General features: G+C 47.4%; 1 non-coding gene across 1 annotated transcript; it reads left to right on the top strand.

Moving 5' to 3' along the window:
- Positions 1-7,181: 7,181 nt before the first annotated feature.
- Positions 7,182-7,314, top strand: LOC115871952. The gene has a single exon (XR_004047571.1). It is a non-coding gene; the product is annotated as a small nucleolar RNA SNORA63 (small nucleolar RNA).
- The last annotated feature ends 352 nt before the right edge of the window (positions 7,315-7,666 follow it).

Here is a 7,666-nt window from a genome sequence, read left to right as displayed (position 1 = left end):
ATGGTGTTCATTTCCATTGTCTAGACAACTAGAGAGGCAGACAGGAGTATCAGGAGGGTTTATTTATGACCAAAAGTCAATCTCTCAGCCAGTGGGATTTACATATTCATAACTGTTGTGGCAGCTGTCTAAAGAACACACCTTTTCATATTTGTACATCTCTGAATACTGACATTGCGTCGTATTCTGGAGAGAGACACCGCCCCCCTCGCAAATAAAAACCAAAAACCCTCACTGAGTAGATTCCGACTCACAGCAACTCAATTACAGTAGGACCCGGGACCTCAACGCTAATCCGTTCTAGGAGGAGCGTCCAGACGCGATGCCACCAAGTTTCGAATCCATTTTTCCCATAAGAAATCACTGAAAATGGATTAATCCGTTCTCGACCACCAAGTTTTTACCCTAACCTTGCCTTTTGGATCCAAAACATTACACAGAAATTTCAAAGTAAATACGTTTTCAGAGTTAAATAATATAATTTAAATAAGAAACAACATTAAAAGAGGTATTATCAACTACAGTATGGCCCGTACCTTGAGATTGAGGAGGATCTGGATCTGTGGACAGGGATGTGGAGAGGAGGGATGGAGAGAGAGTCATTGTGTGGACGGGGAATCCCCTTTTCAAGAGGTTTTTTTTTTTTTTCCCCCCCTTCTTTGCCTTTTTTCACTAGGACCTGGCTGGCTTTCTCTAAAAAAAAAAATCTGTCTCCTGTGGTCTGCTGTTGGCGTATCCTGTTTTCTAAATTATCATCAACAATATTGATAACATGGTCAACCAGTTCCTTACCATGATGATCCCTTTCAAAAAACTTTCTTAGGACCCATGTTTTTTATCTTAAAAGTAGTACAAAAAGCCACAAAAACTAAGAAAAGTATAGCAAAACGCTTGGAACACAGCTGCAAAAGGTTTAAACAACGTGAACTAACAACGCCAATTAACGCCGAGCGACCAAAACATGAACTACTTTGTTTACAAAAATCACGTGCGTCGGGTCAGATTGCAATGTTTCGTTTGAGCTCCGATGCAAAGTGTTCTCGACATTTCGAGTCGAAGTCTGATTATGTGAGCGAGTCCCGATGAGGCTGGCTACCGGGGTTCTACGGTACAGGGTTTCAGAAGCGGTGTCACGCTTTACAGAAGCAGAAAGCCACATCCGTCTCCCACAGAATGGCAAGTGGTTTTGAACTGCTGACCTTAGGGTATAAGACCTCAAATTTAAGCCATAATTTAGAGACACATTTATTAAGTCTTAGCAGGACAGACAAGACAAAGATAGAGCATTCAGATGAGGGGAGCCTTTTGCATGAGGCTATGATGGTGTCCAAAGATTCACAGCCACATGGCCACTTAGGCCATGGATAACCAAGAAAACTATCCCCAAACTATGACTGGAGGCAGAGCCACTCGTCCCAGTAGCAGACTGGGCTGCAGAAGGGGATAGGGGTCGACGACTGGAATATGCACACGACCTCAGATCAGACAGACTTGCAGAACTGGTTCAGGGCTCTCCGACCATCCTTGATTGGGGTATGACCAGGCAACCCTAATACCGCAATTTCCATCCAGGGCACACCTGGGCCAGTCCCTGAGGGGAGCGCTGTTCCTCCCGGGGCTGGCTGGGAGAGTGGTAGTGATCTCCTTTCAAACACACTCTGCCTAAACACAACATTTTTCACAATGCTGGTGAAACGTCAGAACTGAATGGCGGCAGAATCTCCGGAGAAACTCAAAAATCAGACAGACTTAGGGCTCCCACTGTCAACTGTAACTTTTCCAAAGCCTGGCGTTCAGAATCTAAGATCTAATACAGCCGATGGCTCGCATCATGAACACCCCCAAACTCACTGCCATTGAGCCAATTCCGACTCCTGATAACCCTGAGATGGAGCAGACCCGGCCCTGTGGGCTTCGGAGGCTGAATCTCTAAGGCCCATTTCCCGAGCCACGCAGGAAAGTCGATGGAGTCGAGCATCCCTAGATGAGAAGGAATCCGAGGTACCATGGGGTCATCTCTCGGCACAGAACCAGAACAAGATGCTGTGCCCATCAGAGGGTGGTGGTAACAGTAAACGGTGCAGGGGGTACCCCAGAGCTTGTGCCTAAGGCAGGGGGCACAAATGGAAAGTACCTGACCTGAGAGGGAAGTAATTCCTTTTGATACTTAGTAACTCTGCGTGGGACTGGCTCTTCAGATAGAAAAGCTCTTCAAGCCAGGCCTTCTCTCTCTCAATGAAACCTTTAAAGCGACTTTACACAGATGTTGCCTCTGAGACACCTGACACCATCTTGTGGACTACATTGCTTTCTTGGGACTACATTTCCCAGAATGCCTGGCGTCCAACACCATCTTGTGGAAACAGAGCATAATTAAGACTGAAATCCTCAAAATCCAGAACTCTTAAATATCCCCCACCCACAAGCCATTACCTGAATGTTCATTTCAAGTTATAATCCCCCCCGCCAGTCCCTAATAAACCTTTCCAGCATTGTCTCTATGTCTGACCAGAATTCTTTCTCTGGGTCAAAGGTAAGAACGGGACCCCTGAAACAGTGAAACGATTCCATACTGCACTGGTTTTTCAACGTCCCTGGGAAAGTGGGCATTCCATTTCTGTGGAGACAGCACTACGGATAGGGAATTCACCAACTTCCTAACTGGAAGAATTTCTTCAGCCCATAACCTCAAGACATTCTTCCCTGAACTTTCTACTTGTTGCTTCCAGATCTAGCCTCTGAGGAAAATAAGATGTGCCCAGTCCCTGAGAGACCAGGTGTCCTGTGCTCCAGAATCTTTAGCCGTCCACCCCAAACATGGTCCCTTCTCACGGAGGGGGCCCCACTCTGTTGGAGGTGCATCAGCGGCCCAGAAAGGAAGTCAATCCTAATGTTTTAACCAATATGGGGGTTATTTTTGTCCTAAAAGAAGAATCCCGTGCATCAACTTCAAAATGCCATCAATGCTCTAACTCATTCATCTGCTATGGCAGGGTGGGTGGAGGGCAGGGTCTGGAGTTTGAGCTCTCTTGAGACCCGCAGCAAACAAGCAGAGATGAGGGAGCTAGGTGCCAGACTGCCTGGAGTTCTCCAAGGACCGAAAAGCTGCGAAGCGACAAGGGCTTCCCCACCACCGAGCTGGCAGAGACAGACAGGGCCTTCTCCCGCATCACCCAGACCTGCTCGCAGGGTCCCATCGAGGGGAATCGAGACATTTTGGGAAATCAATTGCCAACGCTTTAGCGAGCTTCCTGGGTGGAGCTGCCACCCCACAGTTCTCACCCCTGCCCTGGTTCTTGGTGCTCAGCCTCAGTTCTGTGCCCCAGATACAAGCTGATTAGAACGCCACCTGCACAGATGTGCAAGGCAGTATTCTGACTTCTTGTAAATCAACTCGCGATCTGGATGGAATTACCTGGACACCTGAAGAAACTATTTGAAAAGTCATCTGACAGTTGACCTGGCAAGAATAGCTGACTTTAGAGAAGGGACAAGATAGTGGAGCGGACCTTGGCGTCCCACTTGTGTTAGGCGGGGTTCTCTAGAGAACCTTTTTCACAGGGACCCGCCCTTCCCCTCATTCAAGGCCTTGTGGGCCTGTAAGCTGGCTCAGGTCTGGGAATTGACTGAGCGGCCGTGACTCTCTATTTTGCTGTTCACCTGATCTCGCATTCTTCTGCCTGTATAGATCACGTAAATATTTAGTTGTTTTGATTACTATGGAAACCTTGCTGTCCATTATGATAACCACGTCCACCTGTCTCTGTTGATTCAGTGCTGACACCTGCCCTCTACCATCACGGGAACCAATCAGCCCCACTGTAGGGAAATGTCGGAGTTCGCTTAGGGCAGGTCCCACTGTTAATCTTGGTGTACGTATCACAGGAGTCCTCAAAGATGCTGGGGCCCCCTTCACAAACTTGTTCCTCATGCTTGTGGTGAAAGGTATGTCCTCAGGGCAATCCTTTTGGGCCTATGGGATTATTCTGATAGATCCATTCCAACAAACCAATTTCCCTAAGCGTTTGGATGCCTTCCCAGTGTACCAAGGTAGGTCAGGTACCTCAAATTGGTCTAATCTAGGCCACCTGGCAGCCCGTGCTTCAGCGAGCCAACCAAATAAGTAATTAGATCCTCTCTCAGCCTCGCTTGCTGAGACATTGAAGGAAGAATCTGTACTTACGGGCCCCATATCAAGAAACGCAGACTGGTCTAATATTACATTTCGTGCACCAGTATCCCACACCCTTGATAACCATCCCCAGGGACTTTCCCCAGGCTTCTGCTGGTACGCATGAGAAAACTCGTGCATATCTTTATGAGGATAGTGTACTTTTTCCTGATTCATCATATGAACCTCACCTTTAGGAACTTTCTGAGACTGAATTCTAGTTACAGGTCTAGAGGAAATAATGGGTGGTGGAGGTGTTTCCTGTGGGCTTTCAGCAATATCTTGTAAGGCATCTCCCCGAGACAATGCTACATACGCAGCCCCACTTGGCATTTCAGCTTGAACAATTTGCCTAATCTACTCAGGTGTGGATAGTTTTACTGATAGTGGATTAATCCCCTCAGGTGGGAGGGATGAATCTATTGACTGGGGTGGCTCAATCGACTCTAGGGGCTCAATGTCCTCCTCTTCTGGATCATCAGCCCGTATGTTCCCATCCCATGTTCCAGGGTCCCAATTCTTTCCGATCAATGCCCTTACTTTAATATCAGACACCGTTCTAGACCTGCAATTCAGCTCACGCTGTAATTCAGCTACTCGTCTGAGGAGACTCTGGATGTGGTTTTCGGCAATGTCAGCTCTGTTAGCAGAGGAGAGAAGGCTCTCCTTTGTAGCACATGCAGAAGCTTTCAGGCCTGTTATTTGGCCCTTGAGACGCGCTTCTGAGGTTCTGAGATTATCCCTTTCCTTGATCACATTTTCTATTGTAAGGACCAGCCAACCAGCTTCCCCATACTTGTCATCCTGACAGAACTGCTGGAAAATATCAAGCACACGATCACCCAGAGCCTCTCCTCTCACCAGGACTCCATCTGTTGGTGGGGGTGCTCTGGATATTAGCTTTGCGACTTCACACCGTGGATGAACACCCCCCACTCTAGTAAGAGGGGCAGACGTACCCATGCCTTTAGGGGTAGACGTAGCATTACCAGTGCTGCTAAGCCTAATCAGGCTGGAGAGCCAATTTGAGAAGCCCATATTTATGATCTTGTTTCTCTAGCACGACTCCCAGTACCAACTGTGTTAGGCAAGTTTTCTAAAGAAACAAAATGAGGACACTGACGAAGATAGATAGATAGATAGATAGATAGACAGACAGACAGACAGATTGATAGATTTATACAGCATGAAGGAATATAACAGCTACTTAATCCACACAGCAATACAGAGGGCTCAGTTCAACTCACTTCCATGGAGCAGTTAATATACTGGAAGTCCTTCAGCTCAGGAGGGCTGCTGAGTCCAAGATCAAGAAAGCAGACAGCTGAGTCTTCCCTGGAGAAATGCAGGCAAAGTCCGCCCACAAGCAGCAAACAGCAGGGTGGGTCACCAACAGTCAGCAGCAGCTCAGGAGCTTAGTGAAGCAGGCCCCGACGGGATATCGAACTCAAGCAGTGCAAGACAACAGGAGCCAACAGCTTCAAGCTCAAGTGATGCACACACCCGCAGCGTGGCCAAGCGGGTCTCAAAGACCTGTAGCAGAGAACGAGCTCAAGCCGCCGCACACCAGCCCGTTCACCAGAGAGCAAGAGAGATGGGGGAGGGCCTTGCCGGGCCATTTATCTCTGCCCTCCAATCAAACTCCCACCTGATTAATCCCACATGTTCCTATTGGCCAGGGTGGCACAGTAAACCTGCCTCTCACACCGCTTATCACAAAACAAGCCCTCTGTCACTGAGTTCATGCCAATTCATAGCAACTCACAGAGTGGCTGGGGGGTTTGAACTGCCAACCTTGTGGTGAGCAGTCTATGCTCCCCCAACAGAGCTTCTTCTCAGAGCTACGCTGATAAACTACATCTATAAAACCCATAAAGTGCAGCGGCCGACAAAGCAACAGGACGATATCTCTCGTACGTGACTGAGACTGGGGGAAAGTCGAAATTAGTTAAGGTCTGGTGCTGGGATAATTGGATGGCAGTTCAGTAATAGAAAATTAGTTTAGAGTTTTAACTCAAGGCACCTACCAACATAAATGATAGAGGAATTAAAAAGTTAAACCCATAAATTATAACCATGAAAATACAGTGTTTCTTCACTTGGGATGGGAGGAGGACTCGCTCGGTACCCTTTCGAGACCATGAAAGGGATTCAGAGAGAGAAAGGACAAGAATGTGTCCATCCTATGGGAGTTTCCATTGACCGTGGATCAAGATCACCATCCACAAGATTGAAAGCCATGATGACAAATCAGGAGGAGGGCTAGAGGCAGGCATGACAAGGAGTTGCTAGGCAGGAGGAGCGTGGACCAGTGGTTCTCAACCTGGGGGTCGCGACCCCCTTTCACAGAGGTCGTCTAAGACCATTGGAAAACACATTATTTCTGATGGTCTTAGGAATGGAGACACCGCTCCCCTATCCGTCTCCTGGTGGGTCTGCCCACATGTAGATACGCCCACCTACGGGCACCCGGCGTGAAGACTGTTACCCATGCTACACCATGCTCCAAGACAACATTGCATTGATTTGTCATTAGAAATATTTCACAACATAGAATTACATATTGTTCTTGGGATTCATCGCTAGGGTTTAATTACGTTCAATTTGGAACCGTGAAAATACATCCTGCCTATGACGAGTGATAACAGTAGCAAAAGTACAGTGATGAAGTAGCAACAAAAATAATGTTATGGTTGGGGGGTCAGCACCACATGAGGAAGTGCATGAAAGGGTCGCGGCACGAGGAAGGTTGAGAACCACTGCCTTACACTAATCTTACAAGTTCATGAGAAAAATAGCACTTCCACCACATAAACAGGTCAAGGACAACACACAAGAAAGACAGACCAGAGTTGAATGAGCACCCGGGGAACGAGTTTGCTCTCACTGGTAATGACAGAAAGACCAGCGGTGCTATTCAAATGGCCCCACGGTGTCTACTACCAGAAGTATGGATGAAAATGATGGGGGCCCAGGCATACGATGGAATTCCTATGAAAAGGGGATTTCTCAGCAGGATTTAGACTACGATATAGCTGTTAAGTGCTATTTTGTCGTTCCCCCTGCTCAAAGTAAAGTCCTTTCTTATCTATCCCTGTCCGCTAGTTTCTTGTAGCAGCCCAGGGACACTTGGTCTCATACATACTGGGGGGGTCAACACTAAGAAAAGGGGATTTCTGATACATGTTATGTACAACACAGACCGAGCTTGTAAACGTACTGAAAGGAGCCAGACACAAATAGGTCACAGATGTCTGATTCCATGTATGTGAAAGTCCTAAATAGGTTAAGGTGACCAGACGTCCCGCTTTTGGGGGGACAGTCCCAATTTTTAACAATTTGTCCCGTGTCCCGCGGCGTTTTTAAAAAGCCCCGATTTTTGGAAAGAATGCACGACAAACTAGGGAACGGTGGGAGAACAGGAAGGGAATATACGGTTTTCGGCTTCCATGTGGCTATTTCGCCAGGATATGAGTTTTATATTATTTTTGTTAA

The sequence above is a fragment of the Echinops telfairi genome, unplaced genomic scaffold (genome assembly GCF_000313985.2).
Source record: "Echinops telfairi isolate 266 unplaced genomic scaffold, ASM31398v2 ScPeMD7_7412;HRSCAF=8450, whole genome shotgun sequence".
Lineage (NCBI taxonomy): Eukaryota > Metazoa > Chordata > Mammalia > Afrosoricida > Tenrecidae > Echinops > Echinops telfairi.
This window is presented reverse-complemented; position numbering and strand designations above follow the sequence as displayed.